This window comes from Eubalaena glacialis, chromosome 3 (assembly GCF_028564815.1).
Source record: "Eubalaena glacialis isolate mEubGla1 chromosome 3, mEubGla1.1.hap2.+ XY, whole genome shotgun sequence".
Classification (NCBI taxonomy): domain Eukaryota; kingdom Metazoa; phylum Chordata; class Mammalia; order Artiodactyla; family Balaenidae; genus Eubalaena; species Eubalaena glacialis.
Window position 1 is genome coordinate 189,928,105 of NC_083718.1, and position 14,252 is coordinate 189,942,356.

A 14,252-nucleotide genomic window follows, 5' to 3' on the forward strand; every position below is an offset into this window, starting at 1 on the left:
TGTGGCCGCCTTTGCCTGGCAAAGCAATAAAGCTCTTCTTTCCTAGTTCACCCAAAACCCTTGTTTCCACATTTCTATTTGGCACTGGTGAACAGAGGCCAAGTTTCGGCAACACTCAGAAGAGGGCCCTCATGCAGACTCCAGGCAGGTGGCAAAAGTTAGCAGGCCCCCTCTGAGCTCCCCAGGGCTTCTGTAGTCCCCAAAAGTCTCCCGGGTGACCCCAGGAGCATACGTTTTCTCAGTTACCACAGAGCTCCATATGCCCTGAGTCTGGGTTTTTCCTCCCTTCAATTTTGCCTCCACGCCTATCCCCCTGGCCAGACAGAAACACTCAACACTCAACTCAGTGAAGTGCGAAGTGCATCTCACTTTAAGAAAATCCTTGCTGCAAAAATCTCATCCTACAAAATGCAGCAGGGGTGGCTAACCACATTACGAAAGGGTTCCATACTTTTAATAAGAGTCGAGAGCTGTCTCCACTCCCCCACCATGTCCGGCGCGGAGGAATCTGAGGTCGGGATAGATCAAGGAGGGTGTGCGAGGCCAGGGGACGGAGCTGAGGCGCCAGGAGGCCAGTGCAGCCCCAGGGTGTGGCCTCCTGATCCATTTCAGGGTTTGCCTATAGATCATTAATTCCATAAGGCTGGGAGCAGAGAAACTGACACAAAGTGTGAGGAAGGGCTGACAAGATCAATAACAATGAAAATAACATATTTGTGAAATCAGTGTTTGTCGCTGGGAAGGAGCTTTCCCTGACACCCGATTTTCTGAAACTGTGACGGTATGAGGCAGAGCCTGCATCCAGAATGGCCAGAGGGACTCAAGGGGACCTCGCCCGCCCCCCTCAGCAGCCTGCTGCCCAGAAGAGTGGGGTGAAAGACCCCAGCCAGGGGAGCTTTGCACAAGGGTGGTGTTCCACCGGTTTGTGGTTTGACTCAGAGCCCGACTCCAGGACACATCCCTGCATTCGGCGCCAGGGAGTGGCTGAGACTTTCAAATTTCGGGTTAGCAGTGGAGTTGCTTTTGCAGATAAAGAAGAGATGCTCTCTAGGTGACACAGGCACGAGTCCAGCAACACCCCTTGACCCCTCCCTTGCTCAGTGCAACACCAGCAGCACAGGGTGCTGCCACGGAGCCCTGGGGGGTCCTCAGACCCCCTGAAATCCACGGATGTAGTGGCAAGGGTACCTCTGATCAGGGAACACGGATCTGGGCCCAGGTTTTCCACTTACCAGTGTGAGCTTCCGAAACTTCACCTTGGCAGACCTCGGTTTTTTCTTGTATAAAACGGTGCCGCATACATATACATATACATATATATATATATATATCCAACAACAAGAATTTACGAAGCACCTACTGTGTGATGAGCCCCCCAATATTGAGATGAATCCACCTCATGCCAGGAAATGTCACCACGTGCAGGACACGAGGTCAGGCAGCAAAGGCCAGCTGGAACCCACAGAGGTAGGGCGCCCGGGCTCAAGGAGCAGCGGGGCCAGTGACGGGGGATTCAGGGCAGCTGGCGGGGATCCCGAGGCCGGGCGCACGCGCATGCGCACACACAAGGCCCAGCGCTGGCTCCATCTGTGCGCCGTCAGTCCCCACCTGGAGCAGACAGTGGCGCCTGCTTAGAGTTTGTGCTGAGGATGAAGGGAATGCAGCCTGGGAGGGGGTGCCCGCTAGGCGGGAGGGGCCCGCAGCCAGGCGTCAGGCTCCGAGCAGCATCGTGCGCCCGGAGGGAGGAGCGGGGCAGCACCCCAGGGCACCCCACCGCGCACCCAGGCAGATCGTGAGCACCCACGCGGGTGGGTCCAGCTGCCCGGCCCCCACCACCTACAGGCATCCACGCGGCCCCTCCCACAGCTGTTGCGCCTCCCATTCACTCAGCTTTGTAGAGGAAAGCACATTTTGGAAAGGTTGGGATTCCACATTTTAATTCTGATTCCAGCTCAATACGCCACGTCGACTATTTGGCCTGATGCCTTTCCGCGGAATGGATGAACATTTTAATGGAACTGGATTATCATGCGCATGTGTGGCCAACTGTTCAAACAATACACGCTCTCTAGCTTTCTTGAAGAGCTAAGCAGGTGATGGTAGAACAGAAGACCCAAGAATAGCAATTCCAGAATCAGACATTTATGCACTGAAATAAACATTCCCATTGTTTTACTGACATGCCTCTAACGGCCCCATCACATATTCTAGGGCATTAAAACTGCACGGGAGCCTCACAGCCAGATGCCCACGGCTGTGTCTATTGTCCTTCCCGCAGTGTCCACGGGGACCAGAGGCGACACTTGGACACCTGAAAGCTGCCAACATCTAGGCGTGAGCTTCGTCACCTGGGCCCGTGTCTGTCTCTCTCTCTCTCTCGCTCTCCCGTACTTCCCTCTTAAACACACACACACACACACACACACACATATGCAGCACACTCCAGGGAGTGCCAATATAATTTATGACTTTTTCCCTAAATTTCTATTTTCCAAGTTACCTTAGAGTTACAATATTTGAAATTATTTTGAATATTTTTTTTTTGGCCGCACCGCTCGGCTTGTGGGATCTTAGTTCCCCGACGACCAGGGGTTGAACCTGGGCCCTCGGCAGTGAGAGCATGGCGTCCTAACCACTGGACCGCCAGGGAATTCCCAGAATATTTGAAAATTATTTTGAATTTTCTCAATAATTTTCAAAAACAACTTAGAAAAGCACCACACACTAAACCTGGGGAGAGACGAGCTGGATGCCAAAGTCTGACCGAGGACACTGCCCACCCATCATCTCTGTGAATGCGCATCCTCAAGGCTGTGTGCCGCCGATTCCCGACTTCTCCTGCCCTCCCAAGTCAGCGAGACACTCAGCTGAGAAAGAGGCAGAGAGAACCAACCTTCTGCTGGTCCCTGGCCGGGAGCAGTGGGAATCAAGAGAACTGGGGCCCCAGGTCTTTCCCCCATTTCCCCTAAAGCAGTTTTCTTGGCATCCCCTCGGAAGTGGTCACCTGAGCCTGTGGTCAGGTGTCCTCAGCGGCCCCTGGGTGGGCAGCACGTGCCCCCCAAGCTCCAGTCTGGGTGCAGGGAGCGTGCTCTCAGCCCCACCGCTCAGCTTTACTCCTTCTGGAACCTTCCATCACACAAGAGCTCTTTGGGCTACCTCTTCCCTCACCCAAGGCACTTGTAAACAGTGACTTTTTTGAAAAAAGGCCTTGTGTATTTTTATGTACCCGAGATTTATGGAAATGATTAAGAAATTTGATTACGATTCCATTGTGGCTGTTTACTTGGAGAACAAACATTTCATGTGAACACTTCCTGGTGCTGACTAATGAACTCGAGTTTCTTTTTATTTTTAGAGCATAAATTTTCCTTGTTGATAGTGACTTTGTATAGCGGCTGCAGCTGGGGCTGTTTTTATTAAGCTTCTCCTCTAATAAGTTCTGCAGAAGAATCATACAGCGGTTCTCACTGCCTGACAGAGCTGCTCCTTCAGGGGATGGGGCCTGGAGAGCCTGCTTTGCAAGGCTCCGCAATGGGCTGATGTTCTTCAGGAGAGGGAGACAGGAGATGAGGAAATTCCTCCAGTGTCAACTGAATACAGGGTTTGACAGTCATGGTAACAAGGAAAGGGACCAGGCAGAGCCCCCAAAGGCACCTTGGAGGGTGGAGTGGGGAAACCTCAGTGATGAGGTGACCCACAGTAAAGGCTGGGTCCTGATGGGCTCCCCTGGGTCCCACCGGTTTCCACTAGGCCCTACTGGGTTCCGCTGCATCCCACTGGGGTCTGCTGGGTTTCATGGGAAGGGAGGTCTACTGTTATCCTCCTCCCTACATCCTCCGTCCCACAACCAAAGGATCGCACAAAGAAGTCGAGAGACAAATAAGCTTTTAAAAAATTATTCTCTTTTTTCCTGCCCTGGCACGAAGATTGAAGAAGGGACGTGGCATTAATTAAGCACCTGCGACGGCCAGGCATTGAGTAGGGGCTGTCCCTTCTGTATCTCACTGAATCTTCACAGCTCCACGATGCAGGGACTGTAATTCCCAGTTTGGGCAAATGTGCCTGGTAGCACAGGACTGGGGTTCAAACGCAGGCATGTGGATCCACAAGAGGACAGAGGGCAGCAAACTGCTATTTTGGTGGCTTCTGAGGACGACACAAGCTGAAGGGGACCTCGGGGGAGCCACATTCGGCCGCTGGTGATGCTGAGCCGCGCCCACCCAGACTGTCACCAGCCGCACTTTGGCACAGGATGGATGGAGAGAGCTGGCCCATCCTCCCCCGGGCACAGGGAAGGGAATCTAATTTTAGTTCACAGAGTCTAAAACTGCCGGAGCAGAAGAAGATCGTTAAACACTCAGCTGTCCCCAACCGAGGGGACTGCGGGAGGAGAGCCTGCAAAGACCCAGGATGTGCGGAGCTGCAGCGTCTGCGTCACCGTCCCTCACACCTCTCTGGCCAGGGCCCCAGGGATGCCGGCCACTCACGGGCGCTGTCCCAGGAAGCAAACGTCCTTCCTGAGGCCGAATACAAGCATCCTCCCACCTCCCCGGGGAAGGCCTAGTGGGAACGAAGACATCAGGCTGGCGGAGATGCAGAAGCCTGGTAAGACAGTGGCTTAAAAGTCAAGGAGCAGCCCCGAGGCTGGTTCTCCTCACCAGAAGGGCACCTGCAGAAACTCGGCTGCGTGCTTGTCGACTCCCTGGATGCCGTGAGCACGTGGCAATGCAAGCCCAGCGCTTCCTCCTCCCACAGGCCTCTCGTAGATGCTCCCCCCACCTCCCCCTCCCCAGAAGCTCTTCTGAATTAAGAAGCAGTGGGTGAAGATTTCCATCTCCACTGACTTCAACTGGAACCTCTTCCGTGACAGTCAAAAACAAGAGGTCGGGTGAGGGGCAGAGTGAAAGGAGAGGAAAAATGGGCTGGAAACACCCCAAATGTCCATCAAAAAGTGAATGGATAAACAAAAGGCAGTCCATCCATGCAAAGGCATATTGTTCAGCCTTAGAAAGGAACGGAATTCCGACACATGTGACAACAGCAATGACCTGAAAACGTCATGCTAAGTGGAAGAAAGCCAGACAAAACAGGTCACGTATTGTATGATTCCACCAATATGAATGGTCCAGAGTAGGCAAATCCAGAGGCAGACAGAAAGGATATGAGTGTCTTCCAGGGGCTGGGGGGAGGGAAGTATGGAGGGGTGACTGCTTAGTACACTCAGGGTTTGACTTTGAGTGATGAAAATGCTTTGTAACCAGACAGACGTGGTTACACGACATTGTGAATACACTAAATGCCACTGAGTTGTACTTCAAAAGGATTAATTTTAGGTTATGTGAATTTCACCTCAATTTTTAAAAGTTTAGAAAGGAGGGATTTGGTTTGGGGGGAAATAATTCATAGGAAGGAGGTCCTTGAGGGCAGAAACTATTTCAGTCCAGTCAGAACTTTTTGAACACTTAGTCCGCGTTGGTCCTGTGTTCCATGCAGGTGATAGCAGAGGACACGGAAGGAGAGACAACTAATCACGATAGGGGGTAAGTGTTGAGCAGGACTTGGAAGGTAAAAAGTTCACCAGGTAAACAAGGGGTAGAGAAAAGGGGGTCACAGACATTCTGGGCAGAGGGCGCAGCATGAACGAAGGCGCAGTTGTGAATGTGTGCGGCCAAGTTTCTAGATCAACACAACTGAACAGACTCCTAACTGCTCACTGCTACTGAAAACGATAGATGCGACTCCAGCCTTCCCTGAACTGGCCCCCGGGCAAACGGAACAAGGAACAAGCTGTGTTTTCCTCTAGTTCCAGGAGAATGGGTCAAAAGCAAATTTATCAAGGAGTAAGGTAGTCAAGAAAGGAAAGCTTAGACAGAAAGACAAGAAGAAAATGACGAATCCACCATTACAAATGGGAGCTTTTTTAGCACAGCTTTCTCAGTCATTTGTAGATCAAGTAAAAACTAACATCAGTAAGGATAAATAAAATTTGAATGACACAGTTAACAAGCTTGACCCAGGGAACACATTTTGCACATTGCACCCACCAGATAGAGAATACATGTTCCATGACCCATATTTACTGGAACTAATACTGGGTATCAAACATTTCAGAAGGACTAGCATCAGATAGATCATGTTCGCCAAATAACTATTAATTAAACTACAAATCAAAAATTAAATTAGGAATCAGTAGCAAAAAGATGTTAGAAAAATCCTTATATGTTTGGAAATTAAGAAGTCACTTTTAAACAACTCAAAAAATAAAATAGAATGGGAGTTATAAAATATTTAGAACTGAATGATAAACAAAATACTACATACTAAGAAGCCTGGGAAACAGCTAAAACATATTTAGAGAGGAATTTATCAATTTAAATACTCATCTAGAAAAGAGAGAAGGTTAAAAATCAATGAGGCAAGCTTCCAAGTTCACACATTAGAAAAAGGAAAGTAGATAAACAGTGTAGGAAGCAGGAAATAAATATAAAAGAGAAATTAATAAAAAATAAAACAAATGTAAATAGATATGAACAACAAAGCCAAAAGTCGGTTCTTTGAAAAGAGCAATAAATACAGTTGATAAAATTCCGATGAAAAAATGAATGACGGTATCAGGAGTGAAAACAGCATAACCAGAGAAACATCGAATATTAAAAAGTTATTGAGTGGATATATGCCAATCTCATGACAATAAATTGGAAACGTAAATGAAATGGACAAATTCCAAGAAAAAGAAAAGCTTATCAACACTGCTTCAAGAAGATACAGACATCTGAATATTCTTAAACACCAAAAAAATTGAAGCAGTGGATAAAAATATCAAGCCCAGATGGCTGTATTATTTAAATAGTTCTATTAAATATTAAGGTAACAAACAATTCCAATCTTACACAAATTATTCCAAAGCACAGTTATTCCATAATCTCAGACTAACACACTGTTGACACCAAGCCTGACAAGAACATCATAAGAAATGTAGAGGCCAGTACCATTCATGAACATAGATGCAAAACTCCTAAACAGTGGGGGAGGGAAGGACTGGGAGTTTGGGATTAGCAGATGCAAACTATTATATATACAATGGATAAACAACAAGGTCCTACTGTACAGCACGGGGAACTATATTCAATATCCTGTGATAAACCATAATGGAAATGAAAATGAAAAAGAATACATATATGTGTAACTAATCACTTTGCTGTATAGCAGAAATTAACACAACATTGTAAATCAACTGTACTTCAATAAAATTTTTAAAAATAACTTTCTTTAAGTCTCAAAATAGAGACATTTGTAACACATATAACTTAAAAAGGATCAGTATCTAGAAAATACAAAGAATCCCTACAAATCAATCAATTACTAAAAGACAAACAATTCTCACTTATATGTGGAATCTAAAACAAAACAAATGAACAAACATAACAAAGCAGAAACAGACTCATAGATACAGAGAAGAGATTAGTGGTTGCCCAAGAGGAGAGGGGTGGGAGGCTGGGCAGCATAGGTAAAGGGGATGAAGAGATACAAACTTCCAGCTAGGAGATAAACAAGTCACGGGGATGTAATGCACACATAGGGAACACAGTCAATAATTGTAATAACTCTGTATAGTGACAGATGGTTACTAGACAGCATTGTGATCAATCTGTTATGTATATAAATGTCAAATCACTATGTTGTACACCTGAAACTAATATAATACTGTATGTCAACTACACTTCAATTAAAAAACAGAAAAAGAAAAGACAAACAATTAAGTAGGGAAAAAATGACAAAGGAAATGAATGGACAATTTAAAGAAGAAGAAACCCAAATGGCCATTAATATACACAAAAGCAGCTCAACCTCACTGGTAGCATGGGAAATGGAAATTAAGACCTAATGAGATAGTTCATAATCTTCGGGCTGGCAAAAATGTTTAAGTCTGCAGTGAGAATGTAGACAAATGGGAACTCTCACACGGATAGTTGGGAGCGTTAAGTCAATACAATCACTTTCAAGAGAAATTTGACAATATCGGGTGAGTTGAAGATGGATGTGGTCTACCACCAGGCAGTTCCAGTTTTAGGAATGTGGGACTATCTACACACACACACACACACACTATTTCTAGTTCACTTAACTGTGTATAGAATTTCCTTGCATTAACATATATGTGCTGCTGTTTCTCTAAGGGGTGTGTGTGTCTCTGTGTGTGTCTCTGTGTGTGTGTGTGTGTGTGTGTGTGTGTGTGACAGAAAGAGAGAGAGAGAAAGGATAAAACTTAAGAACAATGTTGCAAGAGGGTATTGGATGGTCTCATTTATATAAAGTTTTAAAATCTGCAAAACAATGCTATGTATTGTTAATGAATGCATAAATATGTGATAAAAGTATAAAAAATAAATTGGAATGAAAAATATGCATCAGAATAAATAACACCATCCCTGGGGCAGGAGGGAGGGAAGTAGGAGCCAGATGTGTGTGTGTATGCTAGGCTTTATTTCTTTTCAAAAATACCAAGTGAAATGGGGCAAAGAGTAAGATTTCATAAAGTTGGGTGGTAAACAGCTGTAATTGTAATATTCTCTATATTTTTCCATAGGTATCATATTATGAAGAGTCAGTAATCCAATTTATTATTTTTTTAACATCTTTATTGGAGTATAATTGCTTTACAATGGTGTGTTAGTTTCTGCTTTATAACAAAGTGAATCAGTTATACATATACATATGTCCCCATATCTCTTCCCTCTTGCATCTCCCTCCTTCCCACCCTCCCTATCCCACCCCTCTAGGTGGTCACAAAGCACCAAGCTGATCTCCCTGTGCTATGAGGCTGCTTCCCACTAGCTATCTATTTTACGTTTGGTAGTGTATATATGTCCATGTCACTCTCTTTGTCCCAGCTTACCCTTCCCCCTCCCCGTATCCTCAAGTCCATTCTCTAGTAGGTCTGCATCTTTATTCCCATCTTGCCCCTAGGTTCTTCATGACCATTTTTTTTATTTTATTTTTTAGATTCCATATATATGTGTTAGCATACGGTATTTGTTTTTCTCTTTCTGACTTACTTCACTCTGTATGACAGTCTCTAGGTCCATCCACCTGACTACAAATAACTCAGTTTCGTTCCTTTTTATGGCTGAGTAATATTCCATTGTATATATGTGGCACATCTTCTTTATCCATTCATCTGTCGATGGACACTTCGGTTGCTTCCATGTCCTGGCTACTGTAAATAGAGCTGCAATGAACATTTTGGTACATGACTCTTTTTAAATTATGGTTTTCTCAGGGTATATGCCCAGTAGTGGGATTGCTGGGTCGTATGGTAGTTCTATTTTTAGTTTTTTAAGGAACCTCCATACTGTTCTCCATAGTGGTTGTATCAATTTACATTCCCACCAACAGTGCAAGAGGGTTCCCTTTTCTCCACACCCTCTCCAGCATTTATTGTTTGTAGATTTTTTGATCATGGCCATTCTGACCGGTGTGAGATGATGATATCTCATTGTAGTTTTGATTTGCATTTCTCTAATGATTAATGATGTTGAGCATTCTTTCATGTGTTTGCTGGCAATCTGTATATCTTCTTTGGAGAAATGTCTATTTAGGTCTTCTGCCCATTTTTGGATTCGGTTGTTTGTTTTTTTAATATTGAGCTGCATGAGCTGCTTGTAAATTTTGGAGATTAATCCTTTGTCAGTTGCTTCATTTGCAAATATTTTCTCCCATTCTGAAGGTTGTCTTTTCGTCTTGTTTATGGTTTCCTTTGCTGTGCAAAAGCTTTTAAGTTTCATTAGGTCCCATTTGTTTATTTTTGTTTTTATTTCCATTTCTCTGGGAGCTGGGTCAAAAGGATCTTGCTGTGATTTATGTCATAGAGTGTTCTGCCTATGTTTTCCTCTAAGAGTTTGATGGTGTCTGGCCTTACATTTAGGTCTTTAATCCATTTTGAGTTTATTTTTGTGTATGGTGTTAGGGAGTGTTCTAATTTCATTCTTTTACATGTAGCTGTCCAGTTTTCCCAGCACCACTTATTGAAGAGGCTGTCTTTTCTCCACTGTATATTCTTGCCTCCTTTATCAAAGATAAGGTGACCATAGGTGCAAGGGTTTATCTCTGGTCTTTCTCTCCTATTCCATTGATGTATATTTCTGTTTCTGTGCCAGTACCATACCGTCTTGATTACTGTAGCTTTGTAGTATAGTCTGAAGTCAGGGAGCCTGATTCCTCCAGCTCCGTTTTTCTTTCTCAAGATTGCTTTGGCTATTTGGGGCCTTTTGTGTTTCCATACAAATTGTGCAATTTTTTGTTCTAGTTCTGTGAAAAATGCCAGTGGTAGTTTAATAGGGATTGCATTGAATCTGTAGATTGCTTTGGTTAGTAGAGTCATTTTCACAGTGTTGATTCTTCCAATCTAAGAACATGGTATATCTCTCCATCTATTTGTATCATCTTTAAGTTCTTTCATCAGTGTCTTATAATTTTCTGCATACAGGTCTTTTGTCTCCTTAGGTAGGTTTATTCCTAGATATTTTATTCTTTTTGTCGCAGTGGTAAATGGGAGTGTTTTCTTAATTTCACTTTCAGATTTTTCATCATTAGTGTATAGGAATGCAAGAGATTTCTGTGCATTAATTTTGTATCCTGCAACTTTACCAAATTCATTGATTAGCTCTAGTAGTTTTCTGGTAGCATCTTTAGGATTCTCTATGTATAGTATCATGTCATCTGCAAACAGTGACAGCTTTACTTCCTCTTTTCCAATTTGGATTCCTTTTATTTCTTTTTCTTCTCTGATTGCTGTGGCTAAAACTATCAAAACTATGTTGAATAACAGTGGTGAGAGTGGGCAACCTTGTCTTGTTCCTGATCTTAGTGGAAATGGTTTCAGTTTTTCACCATTGAGGATGATGTTGGCTGTGGGTTTGTCATATATGGCCTTTATTATGTTGAGGAAAGTTCCCTCTATGCCTACTTTCTGGAGGGTTTTTATCATAAATGGGTGTTGAATTTTGTTGAAAGCTTTCTCTGCATCTACTGAGATGATCATATGGTTTTTCTCCTTCAATTTGTTAATATGGTGTATCATGTTGATTGATTTGCGTATATTGAAGAAGCCTTGCATTCCTGGGATAAACCCCACTTGATCATAGTGTATGATCCTTTTAATGTGTTGTTGGATTCTGTTTGCTAGTATTTTGTTGAGGATTTTTGCATCTATGTTCATCAGTGATATTGGCCTGTAGTCTTCTTTCTTTGTGACATCTTTGTCTGGTGTTGGTATCAGAGTGATGGTGGCCTCGTAGAATGAGTTTGGGAGTGTTCCTCCCTCTGCTATATTTTGGAAGAGTTTGAGAAGGATAGGTGTTAGCTCTTCTCTAAATGTTTGATAGAATTCGCCTGTGAAGCCATCAATAATCCATTTTAAATAAAGATCTCTAAGCAATAGTTTGTATATTGACAACTTTTGTCCATCCTAGGATGATTTTGTAATCTTAACCAATTTTAATTGATTTGTCCAACTTTGATTTAGTTGTCTTTTTAAAAACAAGATCTTTTTTTTAGTCAGAGTTGTCTATTACTGTCATACTTTCAACATTTTTCAACTATGTCGTGTTTAAGCAGATTTCCAAATATTTTTTCATAAAGACAAGTGACAGCTCCAGAAAAGGACAAAGGGACAACCAGTTTAATGTAGGAGTGTCCTGAAAAGAACAATACCATTATAGATGTTTTTACCATTGACAAGGAGGGCAGAAGTACTTGTCTATGCCATTTCTCTTGGTAATCCAGTAAACACAGACATCATTGGCCCGTTAGCCCTAAATGCACTATCACACAATTAACCAGTGTTCTTCTCTTAGTTCCATTAATCATCCTATATAAAGGTGAAACAGACCTTACTGGCTGAAACGCTGCAGAAACAAGTAACAATTTTAATTTTCAGTCTGTCCCTTTCCATTTCTCCCTGGCTTCCAAAGGTGCAAATATAAGTTCAGCACTTCCTGTGGGGTCTGACCTCCAGCCCAACCCATCATATGACCCGACGGGCCAGTCCTGGGCACGGGACCAAAGACTGGATGCTACGGGTTGCCAGCTCCACAGCTTTGGAATTAATAAAGTGCCAGGCAGCGGGAGGGGTGCCAGCTCAAACACAGGCCATGCTGGCAGCCAGCTGCCTGCCCATCAAACCCCTAGCACTTCTCTAGAATCCTCCGATTAAATAAATATTTGGCAAAGCACCACTGGCAAAAATGATAATAAATTCGACTCAATTCCCACCACCAACTGGCAAACTCCTTCAACAACCCAATCCAATCTGTCTGTGTCAACTTCCAAGTAGCTAGTCATGGGGCCAGCTGGGGCCTGTGGTATCCTCGTAGCTCTGAGTCAGTATCTTAGGCCTCGTTATTTGACAAAAATTCTGAGATGAAATGCAGGACAGACTTGACTTCTACACTAGGGTCAGAATGAGGAGGAACTCAAGGAGTGGGGGATGCGAAAAGCTCTAATTTGAGATACCCTTCGCCCCAGGGCCCTGCACCCTGCTAGACTCACACTGTAACAGCATCATGAGAAGAGTCTCCACCACCTCCCATTCATTCAACAGATATCACTGAGCACATACTAGGCGCCAGGCCCTGTGCTAGAAACTTGAGATATGGCTGTGAATAATCAAGATACTCTCCCTATAAAACAGAACGTTCAGTCTAAGGGGAGGACAGTTGTACAAACGCCGCCAATCTGTTTCCAGGTCTGCTCTTTCCCCAGGACCCTGTCTCTCTGTGGCCTTCAGTTGCTACCCTTGCTCTCACACCCCAAGTATCCCAGAGCCTAACCGTGAAGCTGGTGCCCTCCTCGTTCCCAATCAGCAGCTCCAAAATAGCTTTCCTGCTTCCTCCCCCAAACCCCAGTTCCTTTAAGGCTGGTGCCACTGCATGGCGGTTCCTCCCTTCTCGTTGCTGCCGTTACAGACCCCCTGGCCATCCCGCTTGCTCTGGTCTATTAGGCCTGGATCATTCTCTTCCTCTCCAGTCCTGTGTCTGCTGTTGTTCTGGGTGACTTCAACATACGTGTGATGATCCATCCCTCCCCCGGCCCCCCAGCTCCTCAACCTCCTTCCCTCCACCCAACTCTGGTCACCCACTCCTCCAGACACCAATAATGGCAATGCCTCTGAAGCTGCCATTGCGAACTTTCTCTGACCAGCATCTCCTGTCCCTCTAGCTCTCCTGTGCGAGGACTGACACCCAGCACTTCTTGGGTTAAGGAGGACTTCCAACCTCACTCTCCATCACCCCCCTCATGGCCTCACTGCTCTTCTCTCCTGGATTAGGGTGTGTTGTTATATTTCCTCCTAGACACCCTGTCCGCTGTACCCCTCTCCCTGCATTTGACTGGAAGAAGAAGAAGGAGAGGAAGAGGAAGAAGAAGGAGGAGGGGAAGGAGAAGAAGGGAAGAAAAGGAAGGAAGGGAGGGAGGGAAAAAGGACACACCAAACACTGGAACTCTGCTCTGTGTCCAGACAAGGGCACATTGCTGGGAATGGTCCAGGCAACTCTGCTGAAGAGTCTCTGGTAAAATCCACAACCCCGTGCTCCTTCCCTTCCTTGTAAGTCCACTCGGCTGCACTCAGATGACAAGATCACATGTCCTCACCCCTCAAACATCCAACATCACTTTTGTCCCCCACCACCCAGACGAGACTTGAGTTTACATTTCTCTGAGAAAATAGGAGGGTTCCCCCACAATATTCTATCCTGCCCACATCACCTGCCTTTCCTGGCCCTCTTTCCTGACCCAGGAGGGAAAGCATCCCTGCTCCCCTCAGGGGCCGCTGTCCTCCGGGGCACTGCTCTGGCCCCTCCTCAGGGACATTTCTCTCCGATTATCCTCCTCCCTCTGACTTATCAGGTTTTACCTCTCTGATGGGTTATTTCCAGCAGTATTTAAATATGCTCTAGTGACTCCATATTATTAAAAACCCTCCTTGACTTCATACCCTGTTCCAGGTACCAACCGATTTCTCTGCCCACCTTCACAGCAAAATTGATTGAAGATATTTCACTGTTACAACTTCTCTTTCTCTCCGCCACCCACTCGTGTCATTTAAACATGCTGTCTGCGCCACCAAAATTGACATGTACGTGGCCACATGTAATGGTCACTTAGCCTTCAAACAACATGACTTCCAGTAAAATGTGACACTATGCCTGCACCCTCCTTAAAACATCTTCCTTCTCTGTTTCCAGGATGCTGCC

The 14,252-nt window shown here is 44.9% G+C and overlaps 1 protein-coding gene across 8 annotated transcripts in view; it reads right to left on the bottom strand.

Moving 5' to 3' along the window:
- The window catches only part of CAMTA1 (calmodulin binding transcription activator 1), an 898,980-nt gene that overhangs the window by 516,464 nt on the left and 368,264 nt on the right, over positions 1–14,252 (bottom strand). The gene's annotated exons all lie outside the window — the stretch shown is intronic.